At 43.7% G+C, this 22,597-nt stretch overlaps 30 non-coding genes and 2 pseudogenes across 30 annotated transcripts; all 32 read right to left on the reverse strand.

The window, feature by feature from the left end:
• Window positions 1-251: 251 nt before the first annotated feature.
• LOC143487437 (5S ribosomal RNA) lies at window positions 252-370 on the reverse strand. The gene has a single exon (XR_013124242.1). It is a non-coding gene; the product is annotated as a 5S ribosomal RNA (ribosomal RNA).
• A 590-nt stretch (window positions 371-960) lies between these two features.
• LOC143487383 (5S ribosomal RNA) lies at window positions 961-1,079 on the reverse strand. Its single transcript, XR_013124189.1, has one exon. It is a non-coding gene; the product is annotated as a 5S ribosomal RNA (ribosomal RNA).
• Window positions 1,080-1,669: 590 nt separating this feature from the next.
• Window positions 1,670-1,788, reverse strand: LOC143487272 (5S ribosomal RNA). The gene has a single exon (XR_013124081.1). It is a non-coding gene; the product is annotated as a 5S ribosomal RNA (ribosomal RNA).
• A 601-nt stretch (window positions 1,789-2,389) lies between these two features.
• LOC143487389 (5S ribosomal RNA) lies at window positions 2,390-2,508 on the reverse strand. Its single transcript, XR_013124195.1, has one exon. It is a non-coding gene; the product is annotated as a 5S ribosomal RNA (ribosomal RNA).
• Window positions 2,509-3,098: 590 nt separating this feature from the next.
• Window positions 3,099-3,217, reverse strand: LOC143487438 (5S ribosomal RNA). Its single transcript, XR_013124243.1, has one exon. It is a non-coding gene; the product is annotated as a 5S ribosomal RNA (ribosomal RNA).
• A 590-nt stretch (window positions 3,218-3,807) lies between these two features.
• LOC143487384 (5S ribosomal RNA) lies at window positions 3,808-3,926 on the reverse strand. The gene has a single exon (XR_013124190.1). It is a non-coding gene; the product is annotated as a 5S ribosomal RNA (ribosomal RNA).
• Window positions 3,927-4,516: 590 nt separating this feature from the next.
• Window positions 4,517-4,635, reverse strand: LOC143487273 (5S ribosomal RNA). The gene has a single exon (XR_013124082.1). It is a non-coding gene; the product is annotated as a 5S ribosomal RNA (ribosomal RNA).
• Window positions 4,636-5,249: 614 nt separating this feature from the next.
• Window positions 5,250-5,368, reverse strand: LOC143487401 (5S ribosomal RNA). Its single transcript, XR_013124206.1, has one exon. It is a non-coding gene; the product is annotated as a 5S ribosomal RNA (ribosomal RNA).
• Window positions 5,369-5,958: 590 nt separating this feature from the next.
• Window positions 5,959-6,077, reverse strand: LOC143487307 (5S ribosomal RNA). The gene has a single exon (XR_013124115.1). It is a non-coding gene; the product is annotated as a 5S ribosomal RNA (ribosomal RNA).
• Window positions 6,078-6,667: 590 nt separating this feature from the next.
• Window positions 6,668-6,786, reverse strand: LOC143487274 (5S ribosomal RNA). The gene has a single exon (XR_013124083.1). It is a non-coding gene; the product is annotated as a 5S ribosomal RNA (ribosomal RNA).
• Window positions 6,787-7,379: 593 nt separating this feature from the next.
• Window positions 7,380-7,498, reverse strand: LOC143487180 (5S ribosomal RNA). Its single transcript, XR_013123991.1, has one exon. It is a non-coding gene; the product is annotated as a 5S ribosomal RNA (ribosomal RNA).
• A 590-nt stretch (window positions 7,499-8,088) lies between these two features.
• On the reverse strand, window positions 8,089-8,207 carry LOC143487385 (5S ribosomal RNA). The gene has a single exon (XR_013124191.1). It is a non-coding gene; the product is annotated as a 5S ribosomal RNA (ribosomal RNA).
• Window positions 8,208-8,797: 590 nt separating this feature from the next.
• Window positions 8,798-8,916, reverse strand: LOC143487276 (5S ribosomal RNA). Its single transcript, XR_013124085.1, has one exon. It is a non-coding gene; the product is annotated as a 5S ribosomal RNA (ribosomal RNA).
• A 607-nt stretch (window positions 8,917-9,523) lies between these two features.
• Window positions 9,524-9,642, reverse strand: LOC143487413 (5S ribosomal RNA). Its single transcript, XR_013124217.1, has one exon. It is a non-coding gene; the product is annotated as a 5S ribosomal RNA (ribosomal RNA).
• Window positions 9,643-10,232: 590 nt separating this feature from the next.
• On the reverse strand, window positions 10,233-10,351 carry LOC143487308 (5S ribosomal RNA). The gene has a single exon (XR_013124116.1). It is a non-coding gene; the product is annotated as a 5S ribosomal RNA (ribosomal RNA).
• A 590-nt stretch (window positions 10,352-10,941) lies between these two features.
• On the reverse strand, window positions 10,942-11,060 carry LOC143487277 (5S ribosomal RNA). The gene has a single exon (XR_013124086.1). It is a non-coding gene; the product is annotated as a 5S ribosomal RNA (ribosomal RNA).
• Window positions 11,061-11,653: 593 nt separating this feature from the next.
• On the reverse strand, window positions 11,654-11,772 carry LOC143487181 (5S ribosomal RNA). Its single transcript, XR_013123992.1, has one exon. It is a non-coding gene; the product is annotated as a 5S ribosomal RNA (ribosomal RNA).
• A 590-nt stretch (window positions 11,773-12,362) lies between these two features.
• On the reverse strand, window positions 12,363-12,481 carry LOC143487440 (5S ribosomal RNA). Its single transcript, XR_013124244.1, has one exon. It is a non-coding gene; the product is annotated as a 5S ribosomal RNA (ribosomal RNA).
• Window positions 12,482-13,072: 591 nt separating this feature from the next.
• LOC143487475 (5S ribosomal RNA) lies at window positions 13,073-13,191 on the reverse strand (annotated as a pseudogene).
• Window positions 13,192-13,782: 591 nt separating this feature from the next.
• On the reverse strand, window positions 13,783-13,901 carry LOC143487480 (5S ribosomal RNA; annotated as a pseudogene).
• A 590-nt stretch (window positions 13,902-14,491) lies between these two features.
• LOC143487310 (5S ribosomal RNA) lies at window positions 14,492-14,610 on the reverse strand. The gene has a single exon (XR_013124118.1). It is a non-coding gene; the product is annotated as a 5S ribosomal RNA (ribosomal RNA).
• A 590-nt stretch (window positions 14,611-15,200) lies between these two features.
• Window positions 15,201-15,319, reverse strand: LOC143487278 (5S ribosomal RNA). The gene has a single exon (XR_013124087.1). It is a non-coding gene; the product is annotated as a 5S ribosomal RNA (ribosomal RNA).
• A 607-nt stretch (window positions 15,320-15,926) lies between these two features.
• LOC143487424 (5S ribosomal RNA) lies at window positions 15,927-16,045 on the reverse strand. The gene has a single exon (XR_013124229.1). It is a non-coding gene; the product is annotated as a 5S ribosomal RNA (ribosomal RNA).
• A 590-nt stretch (window positions 16,046-16,635) lies between these two features.
• On the reverse strand, window positions 16,636-16,754 carry LOC143487446 (5S ribosomal RNA). Its single transcript, XR_013124250.1, has one exon. It is a non-coding gene; the product is annotated as a 5S ribosomal RNA (ribosomal RNA).
• A 590-nt stretch (window positions 16,755-17,344) lies between these two features.
• LOC143487279 (5S ribosomal RNA) lies at window positions 17,345-17,463 on the reverse strand. Its single transcript, XR_013124088.1, has one exon. It is a non-coding gene; the product is annotated as a 5S ribosomal RNA (ribosomal RNA).
• A 590-nt stretch (window positions 17,464-18,053) lies between these two features.
• Window positions 18,054-18,172, reverse strand: LOC143487441 (5S ribosomal RNA). The gene has a single exon (XR_013124245.1). It is a non-coding gene; the product is annotated as a 5S ribosomal RNA (ribosomal RNA).
• Window positions 18,173-18,762: 590 nt separating this feature from the next.
• Window positions 18,763-18,881, reverse strand: LOC143487311 (5S ribosomal RNA). Its single transcript, XR_013124119.1, has one exon. It is a non-coding gene; the product is annotated as a 5S ribosomal RNA (ribosomal RNA).
• Window positions 18,882-19,471: 590 nt separating this feature from the next.
• On the reverse strand, window positions 19,472-19,590 carry LOC143487280 (5S ribosomal RNA). The gene has a single exon (XR_013124089.1). It is a non-coding gene; the product is annotated as a 5S ribosomal RNA (ribosomal RNA).
• Window positions 19,591-20,199: 609 nt separating this feature from the next.
• On the reverse strand, window positions 20,200-20,318 carry LOC143487436 (5S ribosomal RNA). The gene has a single exon (XR_013124241.1). It is a non-coding gene; the product is annotated as a 5S ribosomal RNA (ribosomal RNA).
• Window positions 20,319-20,908: 590 nt separating this feature from the next.
• LOC143487281 (5S ribosomal RNA) lies at window positions 20,909-21,027 on the reverse strand. The gene has a single exon (XR_013124090.1). It is a non-coding gene; the product is annotated as a 5S ribosomal RNA (ribosomal RNA).
• A 606-nt stretch (window positions 21,028-21,633) lies between these two features.
• On the reverse strand, window positions 21,634-21,752 carry LOC143487448 (5S ribosomal RNA). The gene has a single exon (XR_013124252.1). It is a non-coding gene; the product is annotated as a 5S ribosomal RNA (ribosomal RNA).
• A 590-nt stretch (window positions 21,753-22,342) lies between these two features.
• On the reverse strand, window positions 22,343-22,461 carry LOC143487282 (5S ribosomal RNA). The gene has a single exon (XR_013124091.1). It is a non-coding gene; the product is annotated as a 5S ribosomal RNA (ribosomal RNA).
• Window positions 22,462-22,597: the final 136 nt, after the last annotated feature.

Consider the following 22,597-nt stretch of genomic DNA (forward strand, 5'->3'; position numbering starts at 1 on the left):
TCCATGCGTTGAGTAAATACAGAGGCTACAACTTAAGCACGCCAGCTGTGCTCATGCACAGTATTGCAGAGGACCAAGCCTGCGTGTCGACGTTTCCTCTTAGCTGGACGCATGTTTCTGCATGCTAGTTTTTTTTGGGGGGGGGCAGATAGAGCGATAGAGAGGTAAGAATAATAAAAAAAACCTGAGTGACGAATCACAAATAGACAGAAGAAGCAAACATGAAAGTCACCATTTGTGAGCAAAGAAAAAGCTTACAGCACCTGGTATTACCAGGCGGGCTCCCATCCAAGTACTAAGCAGGCCCGACCCTGCTTAGCTTCCGAGATCAGACGAGATCGGGCGTTCTCAGGGTGGCATGGCCGTAAGCGAGTGAGGAGGTTTAAAATGACCCTTTTATACAAGACTTTCACAAAGTGATTACACAGAGTTCACCAAATGATCAAATCGCGTCTTACACAATGCCTTTGCTGTTTTTTCTTTCATTTGCTTTAACCTGTTACTCTCAGCAATGTGACAGGTGCTTATTTAGCTGTGTAACTGCATAATTGAGTGTAATTGAATTGCTGCAAAAAAAGTTGGGTTTTTTTGGAAGGATAATTATGCAACGTTTCTCTGCATGGGGCATTTATATGTATACGGCTGTATGGTTAGGTGAACAACGGTGAGTTCCTTCAAGAAGATAAGGTGAACTAGCTATAGCTATCCGTCCATGCGTTGAGTAAATACAGAGGCTACAACTTAAGCACGCCAGCTGTGCTCATGCACAGTATTGCAGAGGACCAAGACTGCGTGTCGACGTTTCCTCTTAGCTGGACGCATGTTTCTGCATGCTAGTTTTTTTTTGGGGGGGGCAGATAGAGCGATAGAGAGGTAAGAATAATAAAAAAAACCTGAGTGACGAATCACAAATAGACAGAAGAAGCAAACATGAAAGTCACCATTTGTGAGCAAAGAAAAAGCTTACAGCACCTGGTATTCCCAGGCGGTCTCCCATCCAAGTACTAAGCAGGCCCGACCCTGCTTAGCTTCCGAGATCAGACGAGATCGGGCGTTCTCAGGGTGGTACGGACATAAGCGAGAGAGGAGGTTTAAAATGGCCCTTTTATACAAGACTTTCACAAAGTGATTACACAGAGTTCACCAAATGATCAAATCCCGTCTTACAAAATGCCTTTGCTGTTTTTTCTTTCATTTGCTTTAACCTGTTACTCTCAGCAATGTGACAGGTGCTTATTTAGCTGTGTAACTGCATAATTGAGTGTAATTGAATTGCTGCAAAAAAAGTTGGGTTTTTTTGGAGGGATAATTATGCAACGTTTCTCTGCATGGGGCATTTATATGTATACGGCTGTATGGTTAGGTGAACAACGGTGAGTTCCTTCAAGAAGATAAGGTGAACTAGCTATAGCTATCCGTCCATGCGTTGAGTAAATACAGAGGCTACAACTTAAGCACGCCAGCTGTGCTCATGCACAGTATTGCAGAGGACCAAGACTGCGTGTCGACGTTTCCTCTTAGCTGGACGCATGTTTCTGCATGCTAGTTTTTTTTGGGGGGGGGCAGATAGAGCGATAGAGAGGTAAGAATAATAAAAAAAACCTGAGTGACGAATCACGAATAGACAGAAGAAGCAAACATGAAAGTCACCATTTGTGAGCAAAGAAAAAGCTTACAGCACCTGGTATTCCCAGGCGGTCTCCCATCCAAGTACTAAGCAAGCCCGACCCTGTTTAGCTTCCGAGATCAGACGAGATCGGGCGTTCTCAGGGTGGTATGGCCATAAGCGAGAGAGGAGGTTTAAAATGGCCCTTTTATACAAGACTTTCACAAAGTGATTACACAGAGTTCACCAAATGATCAAATCCCGTCTTACAAAATGCCTTTGCTGTTTTTTCTTTCATTTGCTTTAACCTGTTACTCTCAGCAATGTGACAGGTGCTTATTTAGCTGTGTAACTGCATAATTGAGTGTAATTGAATTGCTGCAAAAAAAGTTGGGTTTTTTTGGAGGGATAATTATGCAACGTTTCTCTGCATGGGGCATTTATATGTATACGGCTGTATGGTTAGGTGAACAACGGTGAGTTCCTTCAAGAAGATAAGGTGAACTAGCTATAGCTATCCGTCCATGCGTTGAGTAAATACAGAGGCTACAACTTAAGCACGCCAGCTGTGCGCATGCGCAGTATTGCAGAGGACCAAGCCTGCGTGTCGACGTTTCCTCTTAGCTGGACGCACATTTCTGCATGCTAGTTCTTTTTTTGGGGGGGGGGGGGGGGGGCAGATAGAGCGATAGAGAGGTAAGAATAAAAAAAAAAACCTGAGTGACGAATCACAAATAGACAGAAGAAGCAAACATGAAAGTCACCATTTGTGAGCAAAGGAAAAGCTTACAGCACCTGGTATTCCCAGGCGGTCTCCCATCCAAGTACTAACCAGGCCCGACCCTGCTTAGCTTCCGAGATCAGACGAGATCGGGCGTTCTCAGGGTGGTATGGCCGTAAGCGAGAGAGGAGGTTTAAAATGACCCTTTTATACAAGACTTTCACAAAGTGATTACACAGAGTTCACCAAATGATCAAATCGCGTCTTACAAAATGCCTTTGCTGTTTTTTCTTTCATTTGCTTTAACCTGTTACTCTCAGCAATGTGACAGGTGCTTATTTAGCTGTGTAACTGCATAATTGAGTGTAATTGAATTGCTGCAAAAAAAGTTGGGTTTTTTTGGAAGGATAATTATGCAACGTTTCTCTGCATGGGGCATTTATATGTATACGGCTGTATGGTTAGGTGAACAACGGTGAGTTCCTTCAAGAAGATAAGGTGAACTAGCTATAGCTATCCGTCCATGCGTTGAGTAAATACAGAGGCTACAACTTAAGCACGCCAGCTGTGCTCATGCGCAGTATTGCAGAGGACCAAGCCTGCGTGTCGACGTTTCCTCTTAGCTGGACGCATGTTTCTGCATGCTAGTTTTTTTTGGGGGGGGGCAGATAGAGCGATAGAGAGGTAAGAATAATAAAAAAAACCTGAGTGACGAATCACAAATAGACAGAATAAGCAAACATGAAAGTCACCATTTGTGAGCAAAGAAAAAGCTTACAGCACCTGGTATTACCAGGCGGGCTCCCATCCAAGTACTAAGCAGGCCCGACCCTGCTTAGCTTCCGAGATCAGACGAGATCGGGCGTTCTCAGGGTGGCATGGCCGTAAGCGAGTGAGGAGGTTTAAAATGACCCTTTTATACAAGACTTTCACAAAGTGATTACACAGAGTTCACCAAATGATCAAATCGCGTCTTACACAATGCCTTTGCTGTTTTTTCTTTCATTTGCTTTAACCTGTTACTCTCAGCAATGTGACAGGTGCTTATTTAGCTGTGTAACTGCATAATTGAGTGTAATTGAATTGCTGCAAAAAAAGTTGGGTTTTTTTGGAAGGATAATTATGCAACGTTTCTCTGCATGGGGCATTTATATGTATACGGCTGTATGGTTAGGTGAACAACGGTGAGTTCCTTCAAGAAGATAAGGTGAACTAGCTATAGCTATCCGTCCATGCGTTGAGTAAATACAGAGGCTACAACTTAAGCACGCCAGCTGTGCTCATGCACAGTATTGCAGAGGACCAAGACTGCGTGTCGACGTTTCCTCTTAGCTGGACGCATGTTTCTGCATGCTAGTTTTTTTTTGGGGGGGGCAGATAGAGCGATAGAGAGGTAAGAATAATAAAAAAAACCTGAGTGACGAATCACAAATAGACAGAAGAAGCAAACATGAAAGTCACCATTTGTGAGCAAAGAAAAAGCTTACAGCACCTGGTATTCCCAGGCGGTCTCCCATCCAAGTACTAAGCAGGCCCGACCCTGCTTAGCTTCCGAGATCAGACGAGATCGGGCGTTCTCAGGGTGGTACGGACATAAGCGAGAGAGGAGGTTTAAAATGGCCCTTTTATACAAGACTTTCACAAAGTGATTACACAGAGTTCACCAAATGATCAAATCCCGTCTTACAAAATGCCTTTGCTGTTTTTTCTTTCATTTGCTTTAACCTGTTACTCTCAGCAATGTGACAGGTGCTTATTTAGCTGTGTAACTGCATAATTGAGTGTAATTGAATTGCTGCAAAAAAAGTTGGGTTTTTTTGGAGGGATAATTATGCAACGTTTCTCTGCATGGGGCATTTATATGTATACGGCTGTATGGTTAGGTGAACAACGGTGAGTTCCTTCAAGAAGATAAGGTGAACTAGCTATAGCTATCCGTCCATGCGTTGAGTAAATACAGAGGCTACAACTTAAGCACGCCAGCTGTGCTCATGCACAGTATTGCAGAGGACCAAGACTGCGTGTCGACGTTTCCTCTTAGCTGGACGCATGTTTCTGCATGCTAGTTTTTTTTGGGGGGGGGCAGATAGAGCGATAGAGAGGTAAGAATAATAAAAAAAACCTGAGTGATGAATCACGAATAGACAGAAGAAGCAAACATGAAAGTCACCATTTGTGAGCAAAGAAAAAGCTTACAGCACCTGGTATTCCCAGGCGGTCTCCCATCCAAGTACTAAGCAAGCCCGACCCTGTTTAGCTTCCGAGATCAGACGAGATCGGGCGTTCTCAGGGTGGTATGGCCATAAGCGAGAGAGGAGGTTTAAAATGGCCCTTTTATACAAGACTTTCACAAAGTGATTACACAGAGTTCACCAAATGATCAAATCCCGTCTTACAAAATGCCTTTGCTGTTTTTTCTTTCATTTGCTTTAACCTGTTACTCTCAGCAATGTGACAGGTGCTTATTTAGCTGTGTAACTGCATAATTGAGTGTAATTGAATTGCTGCAAAAAAAGTTGGGTTTTTTTGGAGGGATAATTATGCAACGTTTCTCTGCATGGGGCATTTATATGTATACGGCTGTATGGTTAGGTGAACAACGGTGAGTTCCTTCAAGAAGATAAGGTGAACTAGCTATAGCTATCCGTCCATGCGTTGAGTAAATACAGAGGCTACAACTTAAGCACGCCAGCTGTGCGCATGCGCAGTATTGCAGAGGACCAAGCCTGCGTGTCGACGTTTCCTCTTAGCTGGACGCACATTTCTGCATGCTAGTTCTTTTTTGGGGGGGGGGGGGGGGGGGGGGGGGGTGGGGGCAGATAGAGCGATAGAGAGGTAAGAATAAAAAAAAAAACCTGAGTGACGAATCACAAATAGACAGAAGAAGCAAACATGAAAGTCACCATTTGTGAGCAAAGGAAAAGCTTACAGCACCTGGTATTCCCAGGCGGTCTCCCATCCAAGTACTAACCAGGCCCGACCCTGCTTAGCTTCCGAGATCAGACGAGATCGGGCGTTCTCAGGGTGGTATGGCCGTAAGCGAGAGAGGAGGTTTAAAATGACCCTTTTATACAAGACTTTCACAAAGTGATTACACAGAGTTCACCAAATGATCAAATCGCGTCTTACAAAATGCCTTTGCTGTTTTTTCTTTCATTTGCTTTAACCTGTTACTCTCAGCAATGTGACAGGTGCTTATTTAGCTGTGTAACTGCATAATTGAGTGTAATTGAATTGCTGCAAAAAAAGTTGGGTTTTTTTGGAAGGATAATTATGCAACGTTTCTCTGCATGGGGCATTTATATGTATACGGCTGTATGGTTAGGTGAACAACGGTGAGTTCCTTCAAGAAGATAAGGTGAACTAGCTATAGCTATCCGTCCATGCGTTGAGTAAATACAGAGGCTACAACTTAAGCACGCCAGCTGTGCTCATGCACAGTATTGCAGAGGACCAAGACTGCGTGTCGACGTTTCCTCTTAGCTGGACGCATGTTTCTGCATGCTAGTTTTTTTTTGGGGGGGGCAGATAGAGCGATAGAGAGGTAAGAATAATAAAAAAAACCTGAGTGACGAATCACAAATAGACAGAAGAAGCAAACATGAAAGTCACCATTTGTGAGCAAAGAAAAAGCTTACAGCACCTGGTATTCCCAGGCGGTCTCCCATCCAAGTACTAAGCAGGCCCGACCCTGCTTAGCTTCCGAGATCAGACGAGATCGGGCGTTCTCAGGGTGGTATGGACATAAGCGAGAGAGGAGGTTTAAAATGGCCCTTTTATACAAGACTTTCACAAAGTGATTACACAGAGTTCACCAAATGATCAAATCCCGTCTTACAAAATGCCTTTGCTGTTTTTTCTTTCATTTGCTTTAACCTGTTACTCTCAGCAATGTGACAGGTGCTTATTTAGCTGTGTAACTGCATAATTGAGTGTAATTGAATTGCTGCAAAAAAAGTTGGGTTTTTTTGGAGGGATAATTATGCAACGTTTCTCTGCATGGGGCATTTATATGTATACGGCTGTATGGTTAGGTGAACAACGGTGAGTTCCTTCAAGAAGATAAGGTGAACTAGCTATAGCTATCCGTCCATGCGTTGAGTAAATACAGAGGCTACAACTTAAGCACGCCAGCTGTGCTCATGCACAGTATTGCAGAGGACCAAGACTGCGTGTCGACGTTTCCTCTTAGCTGGACGCATGTTTCTGCATGCTAGTTTTTTTTGGGGGGGGGCAGATAGAGCGATAGAGAGGTAAGAATAATAAAAAAAACCTGAGTGACGAATCACGAATAGACAGAAGAAGCAAACATGAAAGTCACCATTTGTGAGCAAAGAAAAAGCTTACAGCACCTGGTATTCCCAGGCGGTCTCCCATCCAAGTACTAAGCAAGCCCGACCCTGTTTAGCTTCCGAGATCAGACGAGATCGGGCGTTCTCAGGGTGGTATGGCCATAAGCGAGAGAGGAGGTTTAAAATGGCCCTTTTATACAAGACTTTCACAAAGTGATTACACAGAGTTCACCAAATGATCAAATCGCGTCTTACAAAATGCCTTTGCTGTTTTTTCTTTCATTTGCTTTAACCTGTTACTCTCAGCAATGTGACAGGTGCTTATTTAGCTGTGTAACTGCATAATTGAGTGTAATTGAATTGCTGCAAAAAAAGTTGGGTTTTTTTGGAGGGATAATTATGCAACGTTTCTCTGCATGGGGCATTTATATGTATACGGCTGTATGGTTAGGTGAACAACGGTGAGTTCCTTCAAGAAGATAAGGTGAACTAGCTATAGCTATCCGTCCATGCGTTGAGTAAATACAGAGGCTACAACTTAAGCACGCCAGCTGTGCGCATGCGCAGTATTGCAGAGGACCAAGCCTGCGTGTCGACGTTTCCTCTTAGCTGGACGCACATTTCTGCATGCTAGTTCTTTTTTGGGGGTGGGGGCAGATAGAGCGATAGAGAGGTAAGAATAAAAAAAAAAACCTGAGTGACGAATCACAAATAGACAGAAGAAGCAAACATGAAAGTCACCATTTGTGAGCAAAGGAAAAGCTTACAGCACCTGGTATTCCCAGGCGGTCTCCCATCCAAGTACTAACCAGGCCCGACCCTGCATAGCTTCCGAGATCAGACGAGATCGGGCGTTCTCAGGGTGGTATGGCCGTAAGCGAGAGAGGAGGTTTAAAATGACCCTTTTATACAAGACTTTCACAAAGTGATTACACAGAGTTCACCAAATGATCAAATCGCGTCTTACAAAATGCCTTTGCTGTTTTTTCTTTCATTTGCTTTAACCTGTTACTCTCAGCAATGTGACAGGTGCTTATTTAGCTGTGTAACTGCATAATTGAGTGTAATTGAATTGCTGCAAAAAAAGTTGGGTTTTTTTGGAGGGATAATTATGCAACGTTTCTCTGCATGGGGCATTTATATGTATACGGCTGTATGGTTAGGTGAACAACGGTGAGTTCCTTCAAGAAGATAAGGTGAACTAGCTATAGCTATCCGTCCATGCGTTGAGTAAATACAGAGGCTACAACTTAAGCACGCCAGCTGTGCTCATGCGCAGTATTGCAGAGGACCAAGCCTGCGTGTCGACGTTTCCTCTTAGCTGGACGCATGTTTCTGCATGCTAGTTTTTTTTGGGGGGGGGCAGATAGAGCGATAGAGAGGTAAGAATAATAAAAAAAACCTGAGTGACGAATCACAAATAGACAGAAGAAGCAAACATGAAAGTCACCATTTGTGAGCAAAGAAAAAGCTTACAGCACCTGGTATTCCCAGGCGGTCTCCCATCCAAGTACTAAGCAGGCCCGACCCTGCTTAGCTTCCGAGATCAGACGAGATCGGGCGTTCTCAGGGTGGTACGGACATAAGCGAGAGAGGAGGTTTAAAATGGCCCTTTTATACAAGACTTTCACAAAGTGATTACACAGAGTTCACCAAATGATCAAATCCCGTCTTACAAAATGCCTTTGCTGTTTTTTCTTTCATTTGCTTTAACCTGTTACTCTCAGCAATGTGACAGGTGCTTATTTAGCTGTGTAACTGCATAATTGAGTGTAATTGAATTGCTGCAAAAAAAGTTGGGTTTTTTTGGAGGGATAATTATGCAACGTTTCTCTGCATGGGGCATTTATATGTATACGGCTGTATGGTTAGGTGAACAACGGTGAGTTCCTTCAAGAAGATAAGGTGAACTAGCTATAGCTATCCGTCCATGCGTTGAGTAAATACAGAGGCTACAACTTAAGCACGCCAGCTGTGCTCATGCACAGTATTGCAGAGGACCAAGACTGCGTGTCGACGTTTCCTCTTAGCTGGACGCATGTTTCTGCATGCTAGTTTTTTTTGGGGGGGGGCAGATAGAGCGATAGAGAGGTAAGAATAATAAAAAAAACCTGAGTGATGAATCACGAATAGACAGAAGAAGCAAACATGAAAGTCACCATTTGTGAGCAAAGAAAAAGCTTACAGCACCTGGTATTCCCAGGCGGTCTCCCATCCAAGTACTAAGCAAGCCCGACCCTGTTTAGCTTCCGAGATCAGACGAGATCGGGCGTTCTCAGGGTGGTATGGCCATAAGCGAGAGAGGAGGTTTAAAATGGCCCTTTTATACAAGACTTTCACAAAGTGATTACACAGAGTTCACCAAATGATCAAATCCCGTCTTACAAAATGCCTTTGCTGTTTTTTCTTTCATTTGCTTTAACCTGTTACTCTCAGCAATGTGACAGGTGCTTATTTAGCTGTGTAACTGCATAATTGAGTGTAATTGAATTGCTGCAAAAAAAGTTGGGTTTTTTTGGAGGGATAATTATGCAACGTTTCTCTGCATGGGGCATTTATATGTATACGGCTGTATGGTTAGGTGAACAACGGTGAGTTCCTTCAAGAAGATAAGGTGAACTAGCTATAGCTATCCGTCCATGCGTTGAGTAAATACAGAGGCTACAACTTAAGCACGCCAGCTGTGCGCATGCGCAGTATTGCAGAGGACCAAGCCTGCGTGTCGACGTTTCCTCTTAGCTGGACGCACATTTCTGCATGCTAGTTCTTTTTTGGGGGGGGGGGGGGGGGGGGGGGGGCAGATAGAGCGATAGAGAGGTAAGAATAAAAAAAAAAACCTGAGTGACGAATCACAAATAGACAGAAGAAGCAAACATGAAAGTCACCATTTGTGAGCAAAGGAAAAGCTTACAGCACCTGGTATTCCCAGGCGGTCTCCCATCCAAGTACTAACCAGGCCCGACCCTGCTTAGCTTCCGAGATCAGACGAGATCGGGCGTTCTCAGGGTGGTATGGCCGTAAGCGAGAGAGGAGGTTTAAAATGACCCTTTTATACAAGACTTTCACAAAGTGATTACACAGAGTTCACCAAATGATCAAATCGCGTCTTACAAAATGCCTTTGCTGTTTTTTCTTTCATTTGCTTTAACCTGTTACTCTCAGCAATGTGACAGGTGCTTATTTAGCTGTGTAACTGCATAATTGAGTGTAATTGAATTGCTGCAAAAAAAGTTGGGTTTTTTTGGAAGGATAATTATGCAACGTTTCTCTGCATGGGGCATTTATATGTATACGGCTGTATGGTTAGGTGAACAACGGTGAGTTCCTTCAAGAAGATAAGGTGAACTAGCTATAGCTATCCGTCCATGCGTTGAGTAAATACAGAGGCTACAACTTAAGCACGCCAGCTGTGCTCATGCACAGTATTGCAGAGGACCAAGACTGCGTGTCGACGTTTCCTCTTAGCTGGACGCATGTTTCTGCATGCTAGTTTTTTTTTGGGGGGGGCAGATAGAGCGATAGAGAGGTAAGAATAATAAAAAAAACCTGAGTGACGAATCACAAATAGACAGAAGAAGCAAACATGAAAGTCACCATTTGTGAGCAAAGAAAAAGCTTACAGCACCTGGTATTCCCAGGCGGTCTCCCATCCAAGTACTAAGCAGGCCCGACCCTGCTTAGCTTCCGAGATCAGACGAGATCGGGCGTTCTCAGGGTGGTATGGACATAAGCGAGAGAGGAGGTTTAAAATGGCCCTTTTATACAAGACTTTCACAAAGTGATTACACAGAGTTCACCAAATGATCAAATCCCGTCTTACAAAATGCCTTTGCTGTTTTTTCTTTCATTTGCTTTAACCTGTTACTCTCAGCAATGTGACAGGTGCTTATTTAGCTGTGTAACTGCATAATTGAGTGTAATTGAATTGCTGCAAAAAAAGTTGGGTTTTTTTGGAGGGATAATTATGCAACGTTTCTCTGCATGGGGCATTTATATGTATACGGCTGTATGGTTAGGTGAACAACGGTGAGTTCCTTCAAGAAGATAAGGTGAACTAGCTATAGCTATCCGTCCATGCGTTGAGTAAATACAGAGGCTACAACTTAAGCACGCCAGCTGTGCTCATGCACAGTATTGCAGAGGACCAAGACTGCGTGTCGACGTTTCCTCTTAGCTGGACGCATGTTTCTGCATGCTAGTTTTTTTTGGGGGGGGGCAGATAGAGCGATAGAGAGGTAAGAATAATAAAAAAAACCTGAGTGACGAATCACGAATAGACAGAAGAAGCAAACATGAAAGTCACCATTTGTGAGCAAAGAAAAAGCTTACAGCACCTGGTATTCCCAGGCGGTCTCCCATCCAAGTACTAAGCAAGCCCGACCCTGTTTAGCTTCCGAGATCAGACGAGATCGGGCGTTCTCAGGGTGGTATGGCCATAAGCGAGAGAGGAGGTTTAAAATGGCCCTTTTATACAAGACTTTCACAAAGTGATTACACAGAGTTCACCAAATGATCAAATCGCGTCTTACAAAATGCCTTTGCTGTTTTTTCTTTCATTTGCTTTAACCTGTTACTCTCAGCAATGTGACAGGTGCTTATTTAGCTGTGTAACTGCATAATTGAGTGTAATTGAATTGCTGCAAAAAAAGTTGGGTTTTTTTGGAGGGATAATTATGCAACGTTTCTCTGCATGGGGCATTTATATGTATACGGCTGTATGGTTAGGTGAACAACGGTGAGTTCCTTCAAGAAGATAAGGTGAACTAGCTATAGCTATCCGTCCATGCGTTGAGTAAATACAGAGGCTACAACTTAAGCACGCCAGCTGTGCGCATGCGCAGTATTGCAGAGGACCAAGCCTGCGTGTCGACGTTTCCTCTTAGCTGGACGCACATTTCTGCATGCTAGTTCTTTTTTGGGGGTGGGGGCAGATAGAGCGATAGAGAGGTAAGAATAAAAAAAAAAACCTGAGTGACGAATCACAAATAGACAGAAGAAGCAAACATGAAAGTCACCATTTGTGAGCAAAGGAAAAGCTTACAGCACCTGGTATTCCCAGGCGGTCTCCCATCCAAGTACTAACCAGGCCCGACCCTGCATAGCTTCCGAGATCAGACGAGATCGGGCGTTCTCAGGGTGGTATGGCCGTAAGCGAGAGAGGAGGTTTAAAATGACCCTTTTATACAAGACTTTCACAAAGTGATTACACAGAGTTCACCAAATGATCAAATCGCGTCTTACAAAATGCCTTTGCTGTTTTTTCTTTCATTTGCTTTAACCTGTTACTCTCAGCAATGTGACAGGTGCTTATTTAGCTGTGTAACTGCATAATTGAGTGTAATTGAATTGCTGCAAAAAAAGTTGGGTTTTTTTGGAGGGATAATTATGCAACGTTTCTCTGCATGGGGCATTTATATGTATACGGCTGTATGGTTAGGTGAACAACGGTGAGTTCCTTCAAGAAGATAAGGTGAACTAGCTATAGCTATCCGTCCATGCGTTGAGTAAATACAGAGGCTACAACTTAAGCACGCCAGCTGTGCTCATGCGCAGTATTGCAGAGGACCAAGCCTGCGTGTCGACGTTTCCTCTTAGCTGGACGCATGTTTCTGCATGCTAGTTTTTTTTGGGGGGGGGCAGATAGAGCGATAGAGAGGTAAGAATAATAAAAAAAACCTGAGTGACGAATCACAAATAGACAGAAGAAGCAAACATGAAAGTCACCATTTGTGAGCAAAGAAAAAGCTTACAGCACCTGGTATTACCAGGCGGGCTCCCATCCAAGTACTAAGCAGGCCCGACCCTGCTTAGCTTCCGAGATCAGACGAGATCGGGCGTTCTCAGGGTGGCATGGCCGTAAGCGAGTGAGGAGGTTTAAAATGACCCTTTTATACAAGACTTTCACAAAGTGATTACACAGAGTTCACCAAATAATCAAATCGCGTCTTACAAAATGCCTTTGCTGTTTTTTCTTTCATTTGCTTTAACCTGTTACTCTCAGCAATGTGACAGGTGCTTATTTAGCTGTGTAACTGCATAATTGAGTGTAATTGAATTGCTGCAAAAAAAGTTGGGTTTTTTTGGAGGGATAATTATGCAACGTTTCTCTGCATGGGGCATTTATATGTATACGGCTGTATGGTTAGGTGAACAACGGTGAGTTCCTTCAAGAAGATAAGGTGAACTAGCTATAGCTATCCGTCCATGCGTTGAGTAAATACAGAGGCTACAACTTAAGCACGCCAGCTGTGCTCATGCGCAGTATTGCAGAGGACCAAGCCTGCGTGTCGACGTTTCCTCTTAGCTGGACGCATGTTTCTGCATGCTAGTTTTTTTTGGGGGGGGGGCAGATAGAGCGATAGAGAGGTAAGAATAATAAAAAAAACCTGAGTGACGAATCACAAATAGACAGAAGAAGCAAACATGAAAGTCACCATTTGTGAGCAAAGAAAAAGCTTACAGCACCTGGTATTACCAGGCGGGCTCCCATCCAAGAACTAAGCAGGCCCGACCCTGCTTAGCTTCCGAGATCAGACGAGATCGGGCGTTCTCAGGGTGGCATGGCCGTAAGCGAGTGAGGAGGTTTAAAATGACCCTTTTATACAAGACTTTCACAAAGTGATTATACAGAGTTCACCAAATGATCAAATCGCGTCTTACACAATGCCTTTGCTGTTTTTTCTTTCATTTGCTTTAACCTGTTACTCTCAGCAATGTGACAGGTGCTTATTTAGCTGTGTAACTGCATAATTGAGTGTAATTGAATTGCTGCAAAAAAAGTTGGGTTTTTTTGGAGGGATAATTATGCAACGTTTCTCTGCATGGGGCATTTATATGTATACGGCTGTATGGTTAGGTGAACAACGGTGAGTTCCTTCAAGAAGATAAGGTGAACTAGCTATAGCTATCCGTCCATGCGTTGAGTAAATACAGAGGCTACAACTTAAGCACGCCAGCTGTGCTCATGCGCAGTATTGCAGAGGACCAAGCCTGCGTGTCGACGTTTCCTCTTAGCTGGACGCATGTTTCTGCATGCTAGTTTTTTTTGGGGGGGGGGCAGATAGAGCGATAGAGAGGTAAGAATAATAAAAAAAACCTGAGTGACGAATCACAAATAGACAGAAGAAGCAAACATGAAAGTCACCATTTGTGAGCAAAGAAAAAGCTTACAGCACCTGGTATTACCAGGCGGGCTCCCATCCAAGAACTAAGCAGGCCCGACCCTGCTTAGCTTCCGAGATGAGACGAGATCGGGCGTTCTCAGGGTGGCATGGCCGTAAGCGAGTGAGGAGGTTTAAAATGACCCTTTTATACAAGACTTTCACAAAGTGATTATACAGAGTTCACCAAATGATCAAATCGCGTCTTACACAATGCCTTTGCTGTTTTTTCTTTCATTTGCTTTAACCTGTTACTCTCAGCAATGTGACAGGTGCTTATTTAGCTGTGTAACTGCATAATTGAGTGTAATTGAATTGCTGCAAAAAAAGTTGGGTTTTTTTGGAAGGATAATTATGCAACGTTTCTCTGCATGGGGCATTTATATGTATACGGCTGTATGGTTAGGTGAACAACGGTGAGTTCCTTCAAGAAGATAAGGTGAACTAGCTATAGCTATCCGTCCATGCGTTGAGTAAATACAGAGGCTACAACTTAAGCACGCCAGCTGTGCTCATGCACAGTATTGCAGAGGACCAAGACTGCGTGTCGACGTTTCCTCTTAGCTGGACGCATGTTTCTGCATGCTAGTTTTTTTTTGGGGGGGGCAGATAGAGCGATAGAGAGGTAAGAATAATAAAAAAAACCTGAGTGACGAATCACAAATAGACAGAAGAAGCAAACATGAAAGTCACCATTTGTGAGCAAAGAAAAAGCTTACAGCACCTGGTATTCCCAGGCGGTCTCCCATCCAAGTACTAAGCAGGCCCGACCCTGCTTAGCTTCCGAGATCAGACGAGATCGGGCGTTCTCAGGGTGGTATGGACATAAGCGAGAGAGGAGGTTTAAAATGGCCCTTTTATACAAGACTTTCACAAAGTGATTACACAGAGTTCACCAAATGATCAAATCCCGTCTTACAAAATGCCTTTGCTGTTTTTTCTTTCATTTGCTTTAACCTGTTACTCTCAGCAATGTGACAGGTGCTTATTTAGCTGTGTAACTGCATAATTGAGTGTAATTGAATTGCTGCAAAAAAAGTTGGGTTTTTTTGGAGGGATAATTATGCAACGTTTCTCTGCATGGGGCATTTATATGTATACGGCTGTATGGTTAGGTGAACAACGGTGAGTTCCTTCAAGAAGATAAGGTGAACTAGCTATAGCTATCCGTCCATGCGTTGAGTAAATACAGAGGCTACAACTTAAGCACGCCAGCTGTGCTCATGCACAGTATTGCAGAGGACCAAGACTGCGTGTCGACGTTTCCTCTTAGCTGGACGCATGTTTCTGCATGCTAGTTTTTTTTTGGGGGGGGCAGATAGAGCGATAGAGAGGTAAGAATAATAAAAAAAACCTGAGTGACGAATCACGAATAGACAGAAGAAGCAAACATGAAAGTCACCATTTGTGAGCAAAGAAAAAGCTTACAGCACCTGGTATTCCCAGGCGGTCTCCCATCCAAGTACTAAGCAAGCCCGACCCTGTTTAGCTTCCGAGATCAGACGAGATCGGGCGTTCTCAGGGTGGTATGGCCATAAGCGAGAGAGGAGGTTTAAAATGGCCCTTTTATACAAGACTTTCACAAAGTGATTACACAGAGTTCACCAAATGATCAAATCCCGTCTTACAAAATGCCTTTGCTGTTTTTTCTTTCATTTGCTTTAACCTGTTACTCTCAGCAATGTGACAGGTGCTTATTTAGCTGTGTAACTGCATAATTGAGTGTAATTGAATTGCTGCAAAAAAAGTTGGGTTTTTTTGGAGGGATAATTATGCAACGTTTCTCTGCATGGGGCATTTATATGTATACGGCTGTATGGTTAGGTGAACAACGGTGAGTTCCTTCAAGAAGATAAGGTGAACTAGCTATAGCTATCCGTCCATGCGTTGAGTAAATACAGAGGCTACAACTTAAGCACGCCAGCTGTGCGCATGCGCAGTATTGCAGAGGACCAAGCCTGCGTGTCGACGTTTCCTCTTAGCTGGACGCACATTTCTGCATGCTAGTTCTTTTTTGGGGGGGGGGGGGGGGGGGTGGGGGCAGATAGAGCGATAGAGAGGTAAGAATAAAAAAAAAAACCTGAGTGACGAATCACAAATAGACAGAAGAAGCAAACATGAAAGTCACCATTTGTGAGCAAAGGAAAAGCTTACAGCACCTGGTATTCCCAGGCGGTCTCCCATCCAAGTACTAACCAGGCCCGACCCTGCTTAGCTTCCGAGATCAGACGAGATCGGGCGTTCTCAGGGTGGTATGGCCGTAAGCGAGAGAGGAGGTTTAAAATGACCCTTTTATACAAGACTTTCACAAAGTGATTACACAGAGTTCACCAAATGATCAAATCGCGTCTTACAAAATGCCTTTGCTGTTTTTTCTTTCATTTGCTTTAACCTGTTACTCTCAGCAATGTGACAGGTGCTTATTTAGCTGTGTAACTGCATAATTGAGTGTAATTGAATTGCTGCAAAAAAAGTTGGGTTTTTTTGGAGGGATAATTATGCAACGTTTCTCTGCATGGGGCATTTATATGTATACGGCTGTATGGTTAGGTGAACAACGGTGAGTTCCTTCAAGAAGATAAGGTGAACTAGCTATAGCTATCCGTCCATGCGTTGAGTAAATACAGAGGCTACAACTTAAGCACGCCAGCTGTGCGCATGCACAGTATTGCAGAGGACCAAGCCTGCGTGTCGACGTTTCCTCTTAGCTGGACGCATGTTTCTGCATGCTAGTTTTTTTTTGGGGGGGGCAGATAGAGCGATAGAGAGGTAAGAATAATAAAAAAAACCTGAGTGACGAATCACAAATAGACAGAAGAAGCAAACATGAAAGTCACCATTTGTGAGCAAAGAAAAAGCTTACAGCACCTGGTATTCCCAGGCGGTCTCCCATCCAAGTACTAAGCAGGCCCGACCCTGCTTAGCTTCCGAGATCAGACGAGATCAGGCGTTCTCAGGGTGGTATGGACAAAAGCGAGAGAGGAGGTTTAAAATGGCCCTTTTATACAAGACTTTCGCAAAGTGATTACACAGAGTTCACCAAATGATCAAATCCCGTCTTACAAAATGCCTTTGCTGTTTTTTCTTTCATTTGCTTTAACCTGTTACTCTCAGCAATGTGACAGGTGCTTATTTAGCTGTGTAACTGCATAATTGAGTGTAATTGAATTGCTGCAAAAAAAGTTGGGTTTTTTTGGAGGGATAATTATGCAACGTTTCTCTGCATGGGGCATTTATATGTATACGGCTGTATGGTTAGGTGAACAACGGTGAGTTCCTTCAAGAAGATAAGGTGAACTAGCTATAGCTATCCGTCCATGCGTTGAGTAAATACAGAGGCTACAACTTAAGCACGCCAGCTGTGCTCATGCACAGTATTGCAGAGGACCAAGACTGCGTGTCGACGTTTCCTCTTAGCTGGACGCATGTTTCTGCATGCTAGTTTTTTTTTGGGGGGGGCAGATAGAGCGATAGAGAGGTAAGAATAATAAAAAAAACCTGAGTGACGAATCACGAATAGACAGAAGAAGCAAACATGAAAGTCACCATTTGTGAGCAAAGAAAAAGCTTACAGCACCTGGTATTCCCAGGCGGTCTCCCATCCAAGTACTAAGCAAGCCCGACCCTGTTTAGCTTCCGAGATCAGACGAGATCGGGCGTTCTCAGGGTGGTATGGCCATAAGCGAGAGAGGAGGTTTAAAATGGCCCTTTTATACAAGACTTTCACAAAGTGATTACACAGAGTTCACCAAATGATCAAATCCCGTCTTACAAAATGCCTTTGCTGTTTTTTCTTTCATTTGCTTTAACCTGTTACTCTCAGCAATGTGACAGGTGCTTATTTAGCTGTGTAACTGCATAATTGAGTGTAATTGAATTGCTGCAAAAAAAGTTGGGTTTTTTTGGAGGGATAATTATGCAACGTTTCTCTGCATGGGGCATTTATATGTATACGGCTGTATGGTTAGGTGAACAACGGTGAGTTCCTTCAAGAAGATAAGGTGAACTAGCTATAGCTATCCGTCCATGCGTTGAGTAAATACAGAGGCTACAACTTAAGCACGCCAGCTGTGCTCATGCGCAGTATTGCAGAGGACCAAGCCTGCGTGTCGACGTTTCCTCTTAGCTGGACGCATGTTTCTGCATGCTAGTTTTTTTTGGGGGGGGGCAGATAGAGCGATAGAGAGGTAAGAATAATAAAAAAAACCTGAGTGACGAATCACAAATAGACAGAAGAAGCAAACATGAAAGTCACCATTTGTGAGCAAAGAAAAAGCTTACAGCACCTGGTATTACCAGGCGGGCTCCCATCCAAGTACTAAGCAGGCCCGACCCTGCTTAGCTTCCGAGATCAGACGAGATCGGGCGTTCTCAGGGTGGCATGGCCGTAAGCGAGTGAGGAGGTTTAAAATGACCCTTTTATACAAGACTTTCACAAAGTGATTATACAGAGTTCACCAAATGATCAAATCGCGTCTTACACAATGCCTTTGCTGTTTTTTCTTTCATTTGCTTTAACCTGTTACTCTCAGCAATGTGACAGGTGCTTATTTAGCTGTGTAACTGCATAATTGAGTGTAATTGAATTGCTGCAAAAAAAGTTGGGTTTTTTTGGAAGGATAATTATGCAACGTTTCTCTGCATGGGGCATTTATATGTATACGGCTGTATGGTTAGGTGAACAACGGTGAGTTCCTTCAAGAAGATAAGGTGAACTAGCTATAGCTATCCGTCCATGCGTTGAGTAAATACAGAGGCTACAACTTAAGCACGCCAGCTGTGCTCATGCACAGTATTGCAGAGGACCAAGACTGCGTGTCGACGTTTCCTCTTAGCTGGACGCATGTTTCTGCATGCTAGTTTTTTTTTGGGGGGGGCAGATAGAGCGATAGAGAGGTAAGAATAATAAAAAAAACCTGAGTGACGAATCACAAATAGACAGAAGAAGCAAACATGAAAGTCACCATTTGTGAGCAAAGAAAAAGCTTACAGCACCTGGTATTCCCAGGCGGTCTCCCATCCAAGTACTAAGCAGGCCCGACCCTGCTTAGCTTCCGAGATCAGACGAGATCGGGCGTTCTCAGGGTGGTATGGACATAAGCGAGAGAGGAGGTTTAAAATGGCCCTTTTATACAAGACTTTCACAAAGTGATTACACAGAGTTCACCAAATGATCAAATCCCGTCTTACAAAATGCCTTTGCTGTTTTTTCTTTCATTTGCTTTAACCTGTTACTCTCAGCAATGTGACAGGTGCTTATTTAGCTGTGTAACTGCATAATTGAGTGTAATTGAATTGCTGCAAAAAAAGTTGGGTTTTTTTGGAGGGATAATTATGCAACGTTTCTCTGCATGGGGCATTTATATGTATACGGCTGTATGGTTAGGTGAACAACGGTGAGTTCCTTCAAGAAGATAAGGTGAACTAGCTATAGCTATCCGTCCATGCGTTGAGTAAATACAGAGGCTACAACTTAAGCACGCCAGCTGTGCTCATGCACAGTATTGCAGAGGACCAAGACTGCGTGTCGACGTTTCCTCTTAGCTGGACGCATGTTTCTGCATGCTAGTTTTTTTTTGGGGGGGGCAGATAGAGCGATAGAGAGGTAAGAATAATAAAAAAAACCTGAGTGACGAATCACGAATAGACAGAAGAAGCAAACATGAAAGTCACCATTTGTGAGCAAAGAAAAAGCTTACAGCACCTGGTATTCCCAGGCGGTCTCCCATCCAAGTACTAAGCAAGCCCGACCCTGTTTAGCTTCCGAGATCAGACGAGATCGGGCGTTCTCAGGGTGGTATGGCCATAAGCGAGAGAGGAGGTTTAAAATGGCCCTTTTATACAAGACTTTCACAAAGTGATTACACAGAGTTCACCAAATGATCAAATCCCGTCTTACAAAATGCCTTTGCTGTTTTTTCTTTCATTTGCTTTAACCTGTTACTCTCAGCAATGTGACAGGTGCTTATTTAGCTGTGTAACTGCATAATTGAGTGTAATTGAATTGCTGCAAAAAAAGTTGGGTTTTTTTGGAGGGATAATTATGCAACGTTTCTCTGCATGGGGCATTTATATGTATACGGCTGTATGGTTAGGTGAACAACGGTGAGTTCCTTCAAGAAGATAAGGTGAACTAGCTATAGCTATCCGTCCATGCGTTGAGTAAATACAGAGGCTACAACTTAAGCACGCCAGCTGTGCGCATGCGCAGTATTGCAGAGGACCAAGCCTGCGTGTCGACGTTTCCTCTTAGCTGGACGCACATTTCTGCATGCTAGTTCTTTTTTGGGGGGGGGGGGGGGGGGGGGTGGGGGCAGATAGAGCGATAGAGAGGTAAGAATAAAAAAAAAAACCTGAGTGACGAATCACAAATAGACAGAAGAAGCAAACATGAAAGTCACCATTTGTGAGCAAAGGAAAAGCTTACAGCACCTGGTATTCCCAGGCGGTCTCCCATCCAAGTACTAACCAGGCCCGACCCTGCTTAGCTTCCGAGATCAGACGAGATCGGGCGTTCTCAGGGTGGTATGGCCGTAAGCGAGAGAGGAGGTTTAAAATGACCCTTTTATACAAGACTTTCACAAAGTGATTACACAGAGTTCACCAAATGATCAAATCGCGTCTTACAAAATGCCTTTGCTGTTTTTTCTTTCATTTGCTTTAACCTGTTACTCTCAGCAATGTGACAGGTGCTTATTTAGCTGTGTAACTGCATAATTGAGTGTAATTGAATTGCTGCAAAAAAAGTTGGGTTTTTTTGGAGGGATAATTATGCAACGTTTCTCTGCATGGGGCATTTATATGTATACGGCTGTATGGTTAGGTGAACAACGGTGAGTTCCTTCAAGAAGATAAGGTGAACTAGCTATAGCTATCCGTCCATGCGTTGAGTAAATACAGAGGCTACAACTTAAGCACGCCAGCTGTGCGCATGCACAGTATTGCAGAGGACCAAGCCTGCGTGTCGACGTTTCCTCTTAGCTGGACGCATGTTTCTGCATGCTAGTTTTTTTTTGGGGGGGGCAGATAGAGCGATAGAGAGGTAAGAATAATAAAAAAAACCTGAGTGACGAATCACAAATAGACAGAAGAAGCAAACATGAAAGTCACCATTTGTGAGCAAAGAAAAAGCTTACAGCACCTGGTATTCCCAGGCGGTCTCCCATCCAAGTACTAAGCAGGCCCGACCCTGCTTAGCTTCCGAGATCAGACGAGATCGGACATTCTCAGGGTGGTATGGCCGTAAGCGAGAGAGGAGGTTTAAAATGGCCCTTTTATACAAGACTTTCACAAAGTGATTACACAGAGTTCACCAAATGATCAAATCCCGTCTTACAAAATGCCTTTGCTGTTTTTTCTTTCATTTGCTTTAACCTGTTACTCTCAGCAATGTGAAAGGTGCTTATTTAGCTGTGTAACTGCATAATTGAGTGTAATTGAATTGCTGCAAAAAAAGTTGGGTTTTTTTGGAGGGATAATTATGCAACGTTTCTCTGCATGGGGCATTTATATGTATACGGCTGTATGGTTAGGTGAACAACGGTGAGTTCCTTCAAGAAGATAAGGTGAACTAGCTATAGCTATCCGTCCATGCGTTGAGTAAATACAGAGGCTATAACTTAAGCACGCCAGCTGTGCTCATGCGCAGTATTGCAGAGGACCAAGCCTGCGTGTCGACGTTTCCTCTTAGCTGGACGCACATTTCTGCATGCTAGTTCTTTTTGGGGGGGGGGGGGGGGGGGTGGGGGCAGATAGAGCGATAGAGAGGTAAGAATAAAAAAAAAAACCTGAGTGACGAATCACAAATAGACAGAAGAAGCAAACATGAAAGTCACCATTTGTGAGCAAAGGAAAAGCTTACAGCACCTGGTATTCCCAGGCGGTCTCCCATCCAAGTACTAACCAGGCCCGACCCTGCTTAGCTTCCGAGATCAGACGAGATCGGGCGTTCTCAGGGTGGTATGGCCGTAAGCGAGAGAGGAGGTTTAAAATGACCCTTTTATACAAGACTTTCACAAAGTGATTACACAGAGTTCACCAAATGATCAAATCGCGTCTTACAAAATGCCTTTGCTGTTTTTTCTTTCATTTGCTTTAACCTGTTACTCTCAGCAATGTGACAGGTGCTTATTTAGCTGTGTAACTGCATAATTGAGTGTAATTGAATTGCTGCAAAAAAAGTTGGGTTTTTTTGGAGGGATAATTATGCAACGTTTCTCTGCATGGGGCATTTATATGTATACGGCTGTATGGTTAGGTGAACAACGGTGAGTTCCTTCAAGAAGATAAGGTGAACTAGCTATAGCTATCCGTCCATGCGTTGAGTAAATACAGAGGCTACAACTTAAGCACGCCAGCTGTGCGCATGCACAGTATTGCAGAGGACCAAGCCTGCGTGTCGACGTTTCCTCTTAGCTGGACGCATGTTTCTGCATGCTAGTTTTTTTTTGGGGGGGGCAGATAGAGCGATAGAGAGGTAAGAATAATAAAAAAAACCTGAGTGACGAATCACAAATAGACAGAAGAAGCAAACATGAAAGTCACCATTTGTGAGCAAAGAAAAAGCTTACAGCACCTGGTATTCCCAGGCGGTCTCCCATCCAAGTACTAAGCAGGCCCGACCCTGCTTAGCTTCCGAGATCAGACGAGATCGGACATTCTCAGGGTGGTATGGCCGTAAGCGAGAGAGGAGGTTTAAAATGGCCCTTTTATACAAGACTTTCACAAAGTGATTACACAGAGTTCACCAAATGATCAAATCCCGTCTTACAAAATGCCTTTGCTGTTTTTTCTTTCATTTGCTTTAACCTGTTACTCT

The sequence above is a fragment of the Brachyhypopomus gauderio genome, unplaced genomic scaffold (genome assembly GCF_052324685.1).
Source record: "Brachyhypopomus gauderio isolate BG-103 unplaced genomic scaffold, BGAUD_0.2 sc46, whole genome shotgun sequence".
Taxonomy (NCBI): domain Eukaryota; kingdom Metazoa; phylum Chordata; class Actinopteri; order Gymnotiformes; family Hypopomidae; genus Brachyhypopomus; species Brachyhypopomus gauderio.